This window comes from Cuculus canorus, chromosome 1 (assembly GCF_017976375.1).
Source record: "Cuculus canorus isolate bCucCan1 chromosome 1, bCucCan1.pri, whole genome shotgun sequence".
NCBI lineage: Eukaryota > Metazoa > Chordata > Aves > Cuculiformes > Cuculidae > Cuculus > Cuculus canorus.
In genome coordinates this window covers 80738707-80755049 of record NC_071401.1, presented here as the reverse complement: position 1 = coordinate 80755049, position 16343 = coordinate 80738707, and positions in this window count along the sequence as shown.

The window sequence follows — 16343 nt, the reverse complement described above, 5'->3', positions numbered from 1 at the left end:
GGATGTAAGAGCTTGAGATATGATAGATATAGATATAGATATAGATATAGATATAGATATAGATATAGATATAGATATAGATAGATATAGATATGGATATAGATATAGATATAGAGATAGAGATAGATATAGATAGATATAGATAGATATAGATAGATATAGATAGATATAGATAGATATAGATAGATATAGATAGATATAGATGTGTGGCAAATGGACTTGAAAATGAAGGCAGCATACACTGGTGCTGTAAAACTGGGGAGAACAAAGAATGGATTGTAAGGGAGGAAGATTTAGAACTTACCATCTCCCTGAATGATGAGGAATTATCAAGGTAGTGCATGGCAAGGGCAAGGAAACAGATGTTGCAGCAATCAATGTGTGGCATAATGAAAATTTGGATGAGTTTTTATTATGCAGATGAATGCAAAAAGCCTTCTACTAGAAATGCTAGAAGAAAGTCTTGTTAGGATTATGGCACAATTTAGCTATAGGAAAAAAGATGGAAGTGGAAACTGCAGAGAAGTGGCAGGCTAGATATGATTTGTCAAGGTGACTGCAAAGGAGTTGTAGCTGAAAGTGTTTTAAACATACTGTTCTTGGGGTCATGTCCCTGAAAAACAAATCTGAGCCAGATTTTTTGAGACTTTCTTTGAATAAAAACAGGCAGATCTGGAATGAAGAAATGAATATTCAAAATAATTTAATCATCATAGGGTTAGATCATCATAAATGCTGAAGGTGGGTCTTGAAAGAACTCCAAGTGGCTTGAAGTGGCAATGGGCAGAGGCACAGAGGGAAAACAAAAAAAAAACCAAGACATTCATGGAAACTCAAGGAGGATAAGTTTTCAGTGACAGGTTATTATTTTTGAACTTCACTTCAATACCAATTGGAGACATAGGAAAGAGCAGATTATAGGAAAGAGCTTTGTCTAAAGGGACAAAGCTAGTTTACAGATGTTCTGGGATGAAACTGGAGAAGAGTTATGTTTGATGAGTATGGAGATAGGAAAGAGGAGCAGATCAATCTGTAGCTGGTGAGAAAAGGGGATCAGAAAAAGAATGTTTTTGCCGGGAGCGTGGGAACTCAAGGAGGAGTGAACAACAGTTTGCTCAAGGTGGAAGAACTGAGGCAAACGGAGAAAAAGAGTAGTTCTTAATATGTTACATGGAAGAAGGAAAGGAGTTACAGGAAGGGAAGTGTTAGAAAGCAGATGTCTTCATGTAGAAGATATTGGTGAGACCCCAATGCAGAGAGTGAAGGAGATAGATGATTCAGGGTGGCAGAAAACCTACTTGAGATGGCAGATGTTCTCCAACTGGAGAATGGAGAATTACCTAACTAGGAAACTGGAAGAAGTGAAGATGGATAAAACATACTTGCAGTAGAGAAAGACAGTTCTTGGATGAAAAGAGTGAAGAGTAAAGCAGGAAGAAAATGAAAACCAGTCCTTGAGATAGAAGGAGAAAGTAAAAAAGAAATGTAGGAAAAGGGAGGGGAGACAAATACTGATGACCTGGAGATTGCACAATGACCGAGTGACCAGCCAAGAGGGAGAAGACCTTAAGTATGAAGCGGGAAGATAGATGATAATTGTTTAAAAGGGAGGAACACAGCACCACACATATGAGACTATGGCTGGTGAAAATCAGTGCAAGACAGTAAGCTTTGCATAGAGTAAGCTGAAGGGAGGGAGAAGTTGGACTCTTCAGCAAAGGGATTGGATGAATCAGCAAAGACTTACACAGGATATGGTGAAAATAAAAGAATGCCTTGAGATTAAACCAACGAACAAGACTGAAGAGAACTGCTGCATGGAGAGCAGACAGCAAGAAAATTATAGGGAGAAGTAGAGAAGGGTTGTATTTAATGCTGCCAAAGATGGAGAAAGAGTATAAGGGATGTAGCCAGATAGGAGGAAATGAGGAGGCATGGAAAGAGCAGAAGCCTAGTGTGACTACTGTGAAACAAAGCTGGGTGGAGAAACATGTAGAAGAGAAAAAACTCTAAAGGAGAGGGAAGAGAAACAAAAGGATCCAGGACTTGGTGAGGCTGAAGGGAGTGACATATGAAGAAGTCATGGATGACAAGGGTTTTTTACAGAGACAAAGAGTGGGAGGAAAGAAGGGTGTGGGTGTGAAATTTGAAGCTGTGAAATAAGGCAGGTAGAAGCAGCAAGAAAGGAAGATGAAGCATGAAGCAAGAAAAAAAATCTCAAACTTTGATGGTAGAAATAATGGTCCTAAATTCTGTTTAGCCATGTCAGTAAAAAGCAGCTTTAAAGCATAGTCCTTCAAAATATTTTTCTCTTTTCTTTCCAGAGCTCATCTGCAAATAGTTGCTCAGATGTGTGGGTTTTCCTCTTGGGAGGGCAGAGGGAAATGTGCTACTGATTCCTACTCTTTCCTGTTCGATGTGTTCATTAGACCTGCAGAAAGGCTGGCAGAAGCCATTTTTAATAAAGTAGCATGTGAGTGATTTAGCTAAGAGAAGGCAGAGATGTTAACAGCGTCATTCCTAAACAAATTTAGATCTTTCTGCTTCCTCACATTAGGCACATCTAGTTAGATGATGTCTGTACTGATGCTTAATATGGATGTGAGCTTGTATGCAACCTAGATGGCTGAGACTGAGTTTATTTCAGCAGTCTGCACTGGAGGGCTCTGCTGCTTGATAATGGTGTTGGTTTCTATCTTAGGAACTTTCCCGTTTCTCCAGCTGCCTGTGCAGATTAGCAGCAGCCATGAAAACTTCTTTCAGTGTGAGCTCTGCTTGGAAATCAATACCTTTTTCTCTGGGAATGGGCCTCACTGCTTCTCTGTGCTTCTAAAAACTGGAGATTTGGTTTCTGTAGAGAGCACTCCATAAAAAACATGCGTAGAGATCAAAAGGGAGCTTCCCCACATGAATGCAGAATGCCCACTGGCTGAACGAGTTCTTCCTAATGTTCCAGTGGACAGCCTTGGCTCCTGTGAAATTCAAAGTGTGTTTTTACATGCACTGCAAAGCTTTGGGACAGGATTCGTCTCACTCAAATACTCCACTCGCTCCTTGTAATAACTCACCAGCTGGGGTTCTTCAGGTCTGAAGGGGTTCTGCTCTCTCCTATGTTGGTGAAAGGTCTGTTGATCTCACATCTTACACGCTCAGCAACGTGCTCTCAATCAGCATTATTATTTCAGTCATTATGTCTACAAAGGAGCCTGAAGGTACAGAGCCAAGATAAGCTTTCTCCTTCCTGTTTTTGAAAAGAGATTTGGTTGTTAGGCTCAGGGAGCTGCAACAGACTGCGGTTCTGGTTTGTTTTCTAGGAATGACTAAGAGAGGAGGAGTTTGTGCAGTCTGACTAAATTGCGATGACTTTGTTAGCAACCGCATTTCTTTAACTGTACATGAGCTTGCTGAAAGTATGTTTTTTAATCTTGTAAAACCCAAATGAATTTCTCGTGTTGTTTCTCACGCACATCTTGATATTTTCCCTTTTTAGCTTCAGTCGTTCTGTGTTTGACATAAAAGCACTTCCAGGAATATTTTTAAAAGGATTTTTTCAACTTAGTAAACATATTACTTTCGTATCTTTTCATTGTTGGCTAACATCTGAAGATTTATTATTTAAAGTAAAACCCCTCAACCCTGGTTAAAAGAAACATTTTGTTTTACTATATGAGCAGCCAACCCATCTTAAAAGTGAACTATATTAAATCTGACAAATGGAAAACTAATCTGGTAGACAATTTGCTTTCAAATTACAGCAAGAAATGCAGAGAGAAGAGTTCAAATCTTGATCAGAAAAACACATGTGAGGTTAAGGACTTGATTGGGGGCTGCATCAGAAAGAAGATTGTGATTTGGGTCCTCAGAAGCAAAATGAAGCACACAAAAGCTGCTTTTCTTGAGAACGGTGGTTGTCCCAGACTGGCTACCCTTGTGTGATTTCAGCTGTGTCCAACCATGATGGCGAATAGTTTCCTGTGTTTAATCTCAAGAAAAAAATTGGATATGAGAACGGATACTCAGTGCTGCAGAAAATCGGAAGGCATAAGGCTTCAGTTCTCCATTGTGGACCACTCCCTATTGAAACTCATATTAGCCTTTTCCCAAAAACTGTGTTGGAACTAGTTATTCTGTGCTGCAGTGACATCTACTGAAGGAAAGCGAAAAACACCTTAGGGAAAGCAGCATTGGCCTCTCTGAAACATAATGCAATCATCAAAGCTTGAATGTATTTTTTAATACCGAGGGGTTTCATCTTTTCCCCTCTGAATACTTCAAGAGCTATTATTATCTGATTGTTAGTCAGCACCCATCGTCACAAAGTTTCCAGACTTTAAACAAACACATACCTAACAAATGCGGTTTGCAACTTGTTTTGCATGCAGATATTTAAGACCTGAGAGACTGTGCTTTAGTCTTAGTTCTTCTCCTTTTGAAAAAGGAAATGAAAGGACTTCCTCGCTGAAAAAAAAGAGGAGAGATTAGAATTTGGGGGGCTGGCAAATAAACAAGGTATTCAGATAGAGCCGGCTGGCACCTGCATGCCTCAGTAGGTGGAAAGAGGTGGAAAGGACAAGAATTGTCACTCCTGCTATTAAGGTGAGCTGCTTTGTATTTGTATTACATTTACGCAGAGCACAGTTAACAATGTGTTTTCTTTATGCTCTCCTCTTGCCAGTAAGCACTGCATATGCAAAATGAAAATGAACCCCGTTTTTATTTGCTAATTACTCAATTGTGTTACAATCAGGCGTTTTGTAGGGGAAGGTCTGCCTTTTTTCCTGGTGAAAGTCTGCAGCTGCCCCACCTGGATACTTCCACCTCTTCCTTTCGAGGAAATGGATTAGGGCAACTGTGGTTGCAGGTCTCTGGATCAGGAGGAAAGTGGGTTTCATGCCTCCACCTTCTGAAGCAGATAGAATCATATCTTTTTAGTTGTGAGACCCACCTTAAAGGGATACCTCCTGGCAGAAGAAATCCCTGGAGTGTATGTGTGTGCCAAACTATCAATGAAGTAGAAAAACGCATAATGGAGCTGCAAAATGTTGCTCAATTGACATTATTGTTGTTGGAAAAAGACCTGAAAATACTGATGGGAAGATTTTATGGTTCTGCTCTCTTCTTTATTTTTTCTAGTCTCCCAGCATGCAACACTTACAGCCTATAATTAAAGCAGCTTGCTGCTATTTGCATTTTCATGAAAGGAACCTCTTCTAACATACCACTCTTAAATCTTCTACTTGATATAAAGTGAAATTTAATTCCAAGGCTTTCTTCTTTGCAGATCATTTAACTCTTAATGGCTTTTTAGCTTAAATCTCTCTCTGGTTCTGTTTAAGCATGTGTGGTTTTCTCCTCCTCTCTCTGTCTCTTTCCTCATTATTTGTTCACCTTTAAGCCATTCCAAAGCTATTGGAAAGACAGATTGCAAAGACAGAAGCCTGAATTTTGCTATTATGCTCAACAAGTCTGGCATGAGTCCCTTCATATTCCTTTAAGAAATATGCCTGTAGCTGAAAATCCAGTGAGGAAAAAATGGGCTTTGGGCTGCTTAATAGTTCTATATGGCTCTGTCTCCACATGGGTGCCTTATTTATGGATTTAGATGAACAGCGGCATGATACTTTTGGAAGTGCTGAATTTAAGGACATATATAAGATATTTGTGCACGTGTTAAGTGGTAGGTACTTTGTGCAATGCTACTGAGCAAGGCATCCCTTAGGAAAGTAATAGCTAGCAGCGAAGGATGTCTAGCAAGTGGAATTTTCTGTTGATTCTCTCATTCCCCTTCCTATCTTTCCATTTCCTGACAGAAACAGATGGAATTTTATTTTCGCACAATTACTATGAACTGAGACTAACAGCTCTTAAATTGGCAGTGAGGAGGTGGAAAGGTGTGGAAAAAAATAAAAACATGCAAACCCTCTATAACAGTCTGAACAGTGAAATGTGGAAATAAACCTTGTTGTATGAGTTACCCATGACTGGCCTGGGACTTGTGGATTATACCTAATATATAATGATCCATCAGCTCTTCAAGCAATATGTGTACATTAAACAATAACACTGTTCTGTCACCCTCCTACTGACTGTTAGACCTCCCAAACTATTATGAATAAGAAAAGCACTGCCATGTTATTTACCTAGTGTTGAGGCTTGCAAAGGTTTTTTTTTAGCTTTGAAACTGGTGTTTAAGCATGGTCTATCTGGAAGCCATTAACTGTCTTAGAACATTTCCTTTAGATTCCTCTTTGCCTAGTTTCCTTTTTTCCCAAACTCTGTATTTATTTTTGTGGCCATTATCTTATTTTTTAAGTTGTATTATTTAATCAGAGGGAATCAGTGCAGACTTCCACATGTGCAGGGCCTGATGCCACAGTGGGGAATACTCACCGCCTGAGCCAAAGGAAGGGTTCCCCTTCACCGTGAAGAGGGTGAGGATATTCTTTCACGAGAAGAATAAAGTAAGAGATTTTATGCGAGGGAAAGAAAACAGGAAATTACACAAACAAGCTTCACAAAAAGGATCTAAATCTCGATGAACAGCATAGTAAAATCAAACAGCAAAGAGGACTAATTGGGGAAATATAAAGCATGCACTAATTTACCTGGTTATTATGAAAAGCCAAAAGTCACAACAGACTTCTTTTTTCTGGGCTTAATTTGGTTTCTGATGAAGATGTTTCAGATATTCTGGATTTCCTAATTACAACCCTGGCCAGTAAGACAAGGCAGTAGTGCCAGGGCTGGTGCCCACTGTCATGCCTTGCTCAAGGAAGAGTGCCAATTTTTCTGATAAAATGTGATGACCTTGAGTGCAGGGTGGTCTCAACTGTGTTTCCCTCTCCACATGCATATTTTCAGAAGAACTGGGAAAGAGACATCTCCTTCACTTCCAAGGTGAAGATGACCTCAGCTACAGTTGGGATATATTTCAAGCTCAGTTTTGGCACTACCAAGATAACGCTGGTCCTGAGTTCTGGCTCTATGTTGATCAGTAAATTCGTTTGGGTATGATGGACTTTGCAATTGATACTGTTATTGGTGATCATGACCTGTTGTTTCAAAAGCTGAAGGTCTCTGCATTCTTGGTAGTGCTTGTATTGATTGAAACCCTCTCTAGAATTGATTATCAATGCCAAGAGATCAGGGTTGCTGTCTCTGGTCTGACATGCATGTGTCCTGTCCCCTGTGCACCAATACATCCATGATTCAGTCTATCTGACACTTACTTAGCCTGGAATAACCCCACAGGCTGTCAGCGATTCCTTCTCATCACTGAGAAGCTGAAATATGGAGGTTGCTGATGGTTACAGACCTTAAACTTAAGTAAAATTTCCAGGAAGATGACTCTGAAGCACGGGATAAGAGATGTTGAGTACATTAAAATTATTCAGCTACATATTTTCTGCCAAGTGGACCTTGCATGTTCTGGGAGGGTTGCCAGAGTGATGGTGGTAGATTAATGTTTCTGAGCTATCTTGTCCTTGACTGCAGGAAAACAGAAGTGTTGTTAGATCAGGACATTTTTTTACAAGGCAACCCTCTCTCTGTTTTGCTTTTCTTCATATGGAGTCTTACCAAATACTGAGTCAAAAATCTTAAGAGTCACTTTTGATGGTGCCCTTCTGGAAAACCATGTGTCAGATTAAGCTTTTAGCTATGCGCTTTACATAGATTGCACCTTATTTATTTCTTTGATACCTCGTACCAGTATCATATGCACCTTCCTGGGTTTTCTGTGTTTCCATTGTTTTGCTGATTCACTGCATACAGCACGTCACTGAAAATGCTTATTATCCTTGTGAACACAGTCAGCCTGATTCACTTTCCATATACTGCATGCTCACTTCATGGAAGACCCAACTTCAGTCTGCCTCCATGTATACAGTTGTGAAAGGTTTGGCCCAAGTCATATCTGAAACCTCCTTCTCGAGCATTTATTTGCTCAAGAGGATTCTACACCATATATTGTCTTGTATTTTGGACTTTTGCACCTGTGTCTAAAGGTAGCGGATATTGAAATTTGTGCCATGCTGTTTCCTTTATGCAGAACTGGCCTCTGAAATATGGCTTGTTTGATTCTCCCAGCTATTCTTTACCTAAAAAAATTAAAAATTACTACCACTGTTGCATTATGATTGTCTGAATGACAATCTTTAGTTCTAGTAATTTTGGTGAAGTTGGAATGTTTCTGTATAACGATGTATCTTTGCTAAGCCTTTTTTAGTACTTTAAGGCTCTACTATTATTGTTCTCATAATGGTCATTGTTATTATTATTACTACAGTTCTAGAGATTTCTGTTCAGCATAGACAATGCAGAGAAATTTTCATTTTATGTCCAATGTTGTAACAGGATGAATTCTTTCTATTTAACTTCAATATCTTACACTGATTGATGTTTTTGATGGTCTCTTGCATGCCATACTCTAATAATTGTAACTGCACCTTCAATGAAACACTAATTTCATATTATCCTCTTGTACTCTAGTGAGATTTTCCAGTGATGTAGAAAAGTAGTCTAAGAGCTGTTAAAGATTGTCCAAAATAATATTTTTAGTTAATTTTTGGAGCATTTTCTAATTTTTGATCCCTGTGAGAGCCACAGGAGCCAAATCAAGCATATACTAAAATATTATGCCTTTTCATTCTGTTATATATTGCTATGTGAACAGAGAGAAGGGAGTGCAGGGGGTGCTGAACACATAACAATCAGTTGACCTGCAGCAATAATGTCCCACTTAATCTGCAAAATGGTGGGTTTACAGTCACTGTTAAGAGTTTTGGATTGTATATGACATTAATAGTTCTAATCAGATGTATCTTTGTCTGAGGTCTGCAGATTTATTTGAGTATGCTGGTATGATGATCTGAGTTGAAAGATCATCATACTTATGTTTGCTTAACAATAGCTTCAAAAATGGAGCTACCACTGAAGGACAGAGTAAAATGTAAGGTGCTGTCTTCTACTGAGACTCTGATAAGAGCAGCTGAAAAGCCTTTGTAGAATCAATGGACAGCAAAATAAACACTGTTTTATTGTTTTGCTTTGGGGAAAGGAAAGCTTGGAATTATGGAGGTCAGTTTGCTCCTGTTTGACTCCTCCTGTGTTCAGGGCAACAGGGCTGTGTGAGAAGTTTCTGTAAACTTCACTGAAGACAGCAACAAAGAAATATTTGTATAATCCGTGACTGGTGTAATTAGCAATTTCATAGTGGAACTACCCCATAAAGCCCCATATACTGGCTACCCTGGTGATTTAAGGGACAGAAAACTGATTTTTCAGCCCTAAGAGTGAGTGCAGCACATCATTGCACACAGAATATCTATGGAAACCATGAAGTGTCTTGGTAAATATAAAAGTGGTGATATATATGGAAATCTACCATGGCACACGTACTTCAAATGCAGCTAAAGGAAAAAACCAAACCAAATCAATCCAACCCTGTACAAATCTATCTTTTTTATGGGTTTGCTTATACTCAGATTGAATGTAGACTGAAGGTGGGGTCACCAGGACCTGTAACATCATGCATGTCAAGGCTGTTATTACGTGGGAGTTGTTCAGAACAATGTGATTCAGATTCGGTGTTATTTGAGGCCACATTACCATAGTCCTGAGTCACAAGTGAAGGAAGGGTAATTTGGGCTGGATCTTATTATTCTCCCTGTGAATCCATCTTTATTGGAATATATGCCTCTTTTTGATCAAATTCAGTACCTGATTTTCAATGTAGTCCTAGTTTACTTCTTTTTTTTATAAGATGTGCTAGGCTTTTCAAAGTTGCAAAATGAAAACAGCAGTTGCTCTTAATTCTGTGCAGGCTACTGCTTTTGCCTTCCGGTGGAACAAACACCATCTCACAAAAGCTTGTAGCCTAATCTTCAGGTTCAATGTTTACCTTTCTGTTTTCTGTGTAACTACTTTAGCTTTTTGGAGCAAGGCAATTTTACGTCCTCTGGCTATATTTTCTCTAGATCATTGTTTCCTTAAGCTACTTAAGCACTGAAAATGTGCACAAAAGGGTCTTTTATTCCATTAAAAGGCAGTACATTAATTATAAAAGAAGAAAAACTCCATCACTTCTTTGTGTCGTCTCTGTGCAGCAGTCATTTCTCCAAATGCCTCAGGCATCTTGGAATGTCAATTTATTAAACTTGGCTCAACAAAGAATTCTGGGACACAATTTTGCAAAGGATGTTTTATTACAGAGTTAACATCAAGAAACATTGAAAATAAAAGTTACTGGCTTTGTATATTAAAATAAATTAAACAGTCTCTTTAATAGGGAAAACTTTCTATCTTCAAAAGGAGTTTCCTGTTACCAGGACTGGACAGAGTGGTGATACATGGATGGGGACAGTGCAATTTTTTCCCATCTCATGATCTCAGAAGCACTGGTGGATGTTACAGTGCTGTCTTTGTCCTTCAACATCCCTCCTTGAGGTATCTGCATTAGATCAGATGAGAAAAATCAACCAGATAAACCACAGCTATGTGCTATTGCATGGTGGGCTCTTTTCAGCTGGAAGCTAAAACACCCCAAAATGTAGGTTGGTGCCCATAAGAAAAACTGATCACAGTCCCCATGATTTCTATGGGCTATTCTCCTGGTACACTTCTACTATGCGTGGGATTTGGTATGTGTATTTAAGAGACAGCTTTCAGCCAAACGTTACGAATTAAAAGGGCACTGTAACTAAAACTCCACTGCTGCTGAGGAGTGTCTGACTGGAGCATCACCACAGCTCGCTGGCCATAGTCAAAAGACTGGCAGATGGCATGGATATAGCAATGGTGCCATGAACTGCAATGGTTCGCTGTGGACAAAAGTCAGGGGCATAGAAGGCCCTATTCCAAACATGGAAACAAACCAGTTTCTAAATGAAAAAAGAACAAAAAAAATGGTTTGTTTTTATCTTCAAATGATTTAGATAACCATACACATTCACAAGTTATCACAGTGGTGGTGGCAAGGGACTGGGGAGGAATGGAGAGTTGTGTGACATCTTTTGGAAATCCAAAATAACCAAATTCTTCATTGTGACAAAGTAGTTGTAAGCAGGACATTACTAATGTGATATTTGTTTATAAAAACAGTCTGGTAGAAAGATGATTTTTAGCCTAACTGAGAGGAAGAAAAAAAAACAAACCGTCAAAAAAAAAGACTATGGTATAACATGGTCTAAGTAATCCATGTTTTGTCAGTGTATTACCCTTCAAGCTTATTCTTCACTTGTCACAGACAGCAAAAGAAGTCTTTGTCCTGTGCAAATAAAAAGACATTTAAGTACTTCTAAGTAAAACTTTAAGAGAAAAAAAATATTTGCTCAAGACAAACAACCGTTTTGTGACAGAACTGTTTCAGGTGAAAAGAATGTAAAACTCTAACCGATGTGTCTCTGGTGTATAAATAAAGGTCCTCTAATTATCTTCTCTAAAAGTGGAGGCAATGGTGTTGAAACAATAGATTCTATTGAAAAATGAAATCCTGTAAAGTGATAAATGTGTAAGGTCAGCTGAACTATTTGAAGGTAATAATTTTCCTTTCCTTAGCCAGTGGCATCTTTAATCTGAGAAAGAAGACATTCAGAAATTAACTCTATGTGTTACACAAAGGTAGGAAAAGACCTACTTCGGTATAGGATCACATCTGCCACTTTGCTTAGTGGGAACCCCTTCATTTCACTGAGTCTTGACTGGATTAGACAATTTGTAAGACAAAAATGTCCAAGCTGTGTTCAGACACGCTCAGCTCCCTCGTAGACAGTTTCATGCAGATGGCTGGCAAGACTGATGAGACCAATGCATTTCTGACCAGGTAGCAGCCAAGGGGCTAATACTTCACATTCCTTCTAAGAGGCTGGGGTCCTTTAAACAGGCAAGGCACAAAACTCCTCTCCTATACACAAAGAAATGCCAGGTCAGTGGGCCCAAATCCCATCTGGAGCTCCCATCTGGAAAGGAGAGCACTGACTAGTAGGAAGTTACACTTTAGGGACTCTCTGACTACTCATACAGCACACCCAGATTGCCATAACAGGCAAAAGTGCAAATAGCCTCCAACGGGCTGCACACCAGGTAATGCCAACAAGATAGGAGCACAGATTTAGCACTGTAAAACCTTATTCAATCTTATTTCAGGTCAGCTTACACAGTCATATGGTGTACTTACACCATCCTTTCTCCATTTGTCATTTTTCATTTTACCTTCCAGCCATTCTCAATTCAAATCTCTCACAGCTCCCTCAAATTTTCTATGTATTTTACACGTATAAAATACAATATATATTATACTGTCTATACATGCCTGATATGTACATCTATACAGCTCTGCTGCTGTCCCAGCCAGCAGCAATTATTTCCTGTTACAAGGTATTCTCCACCCAACCACATAAGTGGAGCCCAAGAATCCTTATTGCATAACTAGAAACTCTCCACTTGTGATGGGTACATCAAACTGTGCACCAACAACATGTTACAAGTGCAGAGGGCTTAATCTGAAAAGGTTTTGGCTCTGTCTCCATGCTCATATCCTCTTTTACTTTGAATACATGCGAAGTTTTCCATTGGAGCATATTTTGTAAAGTTATTTTGGGAATAACTTCACAAGACACTGAAAAAGAACAAAGGCATAGCACAAGAATAAACACATTGACACTGAAAGAATACAGAAAAAGCTGGTAATGCCAATTGTGTAAGAATTCATGAAAAAGAACTACTAGAAAGAAAAGCACTATGTTCTGATAATTCAGATATTTGATATCTTACTTCTTACGCAATTCATTTTCTTTACATCCCTGATGCTTCCATTGAAATATGATTCTGCTTCTCTGCCTCCTGTTCAGCTGGTATTTTGGTCATGACAGTTTTTCATCTTTTAAGAACAAAGGAATTCTTGTGCTTTATGAGAGGTTGGTACAGTCCCATGACTTTCCTTTGACAATGAGAATCCAGCTGATGTCAAAAAAAGTACGAGCAATTGTTACAAGCAAAAAAAAAAGAACTTTCTTACCTTTAGCAGCTGTCAGCTGCAAAAGAAAAACCTAAAGAGGTGCTCCCTATTTAAAATTGTCTCTATTATTATCATCATAAGATGGTCAGGCTCATTTTAACCACTATAGGTGTATTCCTTTGTGATATCCTCTTAACTCTTGATAGCAATATTATATTGTGGCAAGGCGTTTCAAAGATTATTCTATTTTAAGTCTTCACATTTCCTGATACTGAAGTTCAGTGTATGTTCTCATGTTCGGAATAAAAGTCTATATGAGTTTACATTGTACGTATTTTTTTCTTTTTTAAAATATTTATTTATTGCCCCTCATTCATCTCTACATTAAACAGCCCTGTGTGTATGCTGTCTCCTTGTATAAAGCAGCAAGAGAATTTCTATTTTATTTCTTCATCTGTTTTTGAAATAAATTTATTTGCATTTTTTGAGATGGAAAGAATAAAACTATACACAATAGAAAATAAAACTCCTATTTAAATAATGCTTATATATTATCAGTGTTATTCTCGATCTTGTATATAGGCCTTTCTTGATAATGATCCTTTTATGCAGACACTTCCAAGGTTAGGCAGGATTTGCCTTAGGGACCATTGGCATCTTTGACCTTTTGTTAGGAAATGTTTGAAAAAAATACCTTAGGCAGAGAATTTTTTTGCTAACAAGTTCCTAAGAAGTATCTCTTTGTTTGGGCTAAAGGTGAGTGCGTATTATTTTAGCAGTTCTACCATTTATTTCAAAACTCTCTGCATGTACCATTTAACCCTGAGGACTTGTCCTTCACTTTAGCCTGGTGTTTCAACACCTCTCCCTCCAATTCCTCAGTCTTCATCTTTACTACCTGGTGGTAGAACAGAAATGGAGTAGGGCTCTTCTGACATTTTCTTACTGTTTCTACCCTCCTCCACACCTAAAATTTACTCACATTCTGATATTTTTAACAAAGAATACTTATGTATTGTTTTTAATATGTAACAGAAGGGAAAATGTTTCATTTTCCTCACCCAGATACCGAAAGCTGAAGGTAAAGTGGCATATATGGGAGTATGGAAAAGTACGTTATTTTTCAGTCTTTTTAAGAAATACTTACAACTGTCATAACATCATTTCTTATGCTAACAAACTAAACTATGTATTTATTCAAAGTATTTAACAGCAATGTTTTGACACAGTGTAAAGAAAACCCGTACTGCTGATTTAGGTTTGCCTATTATTAATTCAAACAGTTGCCTTGGGAAAAATAATCCTTACTTATGAATATTAACCAGGCGGCTACATTTGGCATTCTTATTCTGCTTCACAGCTTGAGATATTCCCCGTCCCTCCCTCACATGATCTCGTCACTGCGCAGATGAGGGGCAGCCCCAGAGGGGGACAGGGACGAGTGGCAGGAAATGACCACTCTTGCTCACTAGAAAGGGAAAGACATAGGTGCTGGCAGCTGCTTCTGTGACTTGTCCCACCTTCTTTCCCCAGCTACCTTCCCTTTTGTTCTCCCTCCACACTCTCCAGCAACAAGGGTACACTGGATGGGGGGGGGTTCTGGGGGAGACTCTGTCCCCCAAAAGCTGAAGAAGGCTGGGCTTGGCAGAGACCCCCACATGCCACCAGTGCCCACACTGTTCTGAAGGTGTGTTGAGCACTCTCATGGGCAGAAGCATCTATTCCTAATAAAGCCAAACAAACTAAACTATAAATAAATAAATACATAAATGATTAAGAAGATGAATAAATGATTCAGCAATTTGTGTATTCTATTTATACCAAGCTATTCTGTTTACAAAACCAGTGTTTTAAGGAAAGCAGAAGCCACCGGCATTTGTGAGCTTGCAAGCTGAGAGCTGCAAGTGCACGGCCTCTGTCATCATTTGAAAACACAACGCTGACAGATCCCTGATTTGGCAGTAGCACTAAACAGGATTAACCACTTTGGCATCTCAGGTTTCATTGTACTGAACTGGAAATAAGTGCTGTTCACACGACGGATGGCGTTTGTCATATTATTCATGCCTGCGGTGGCCTCTCAGGGTGTACGTAGTCAGTCACATCTTGCCAAACATCATACGACTTGAAAATAGACTTTCAAGAGTGCTTTAATGCTTTATTATCAGTTAATTCTTTGTTAGTCCTGGGGTATTAATTGAAAGAGATAGCTACCTGGCTCAAACATCCTGTTAGGCCTGGCTTCAAGAAAAGCACAATTTGGGGTTTATTCTTACAGACCGCTGTAAGTCACCTGCATTTCATCCAGGACATTTTCACCCTGGGTTTTGGAGGAGCAGGATCTACACAGCCATACTTTAGAGGCAAGATTAATTTGATGTCAAATTGGGGATCCTGTCACCAACCAAACCTGGCTCCCCCAGGTCACAGCTGCTGCAGCACCCTGAAGGTAACCCAGGCAGTGGCCAGCTTATACTTCTGTCTCTCTCCCCCTCCCTGCTCACCAGCTGGGCTCCCCCTTGCTCCCTCGCCTGGTGTCTTGGCCCTCTTCTGCCTCTTCCTGTGCCAGCAGAGCCAAGGAGCCACTGGCAGCTGCCAACAGGTGCTGGCAGGGCAAGGCAACAAAAGAAAATATCAGGGAGCTATCAATAGCAACTGGCAAATCCCATGGCAGAAGTGCTTGGTTCAGTAGCATCATAGAAACCACACTGAGTTTGGAAGCTGTGGGATCACAAGGTCCAAAGGTTGTATATGAAAAAACTCACCCCATACCTGTATGATTGTGCCACATTGCCTAGAAAACATTGAGAGACAACAGTGCACTTGCTTAAATTTGTTCTTTTTCTCAAAGTTTTCCCACAGCTGGAAGAGCTGGATTTTTATTTTTTCTTAAGCACTCAGAGAGCTGCCAAACCTTGCCAGAGGGACCTCCTGCTGCATGCCTGGGGCTGAGTTGGGCGGTGATCTGCCTGGACAGCTGGATATACCCCGGTGGCAGGGACGTGGCAGTTAACATCAACCGCTGAATTGAACAGCAAGGATTATTAGCACTTCATCTTGTTTGCTTTCCTAGGGAAAAGGGTGCTCTATTTTCCTTGAATTCCCCTTTCATTTTTAAAGAGCATCCATAGGAGAAATTTTAGTATAATAAAGAAAATGAGACTTTGCTTTTGTTTGTCAAAATGTGAACCTCGAGGCTGAATAGTTCCTCTGTGGTAACTAAAGAGCTCAACCATTCTGTACCCTCCTGTTGGATGATGCTCGCAGCACCCCTTGGAGAGATTCATTCTTACCCAGACATGCTGAGAAACCAATTGCATTAAAAGGGGTAAGATTGCCACCTTCCGTTTTGTTTTATGGAGCACCTCAACTGAATGAGAATAATTAA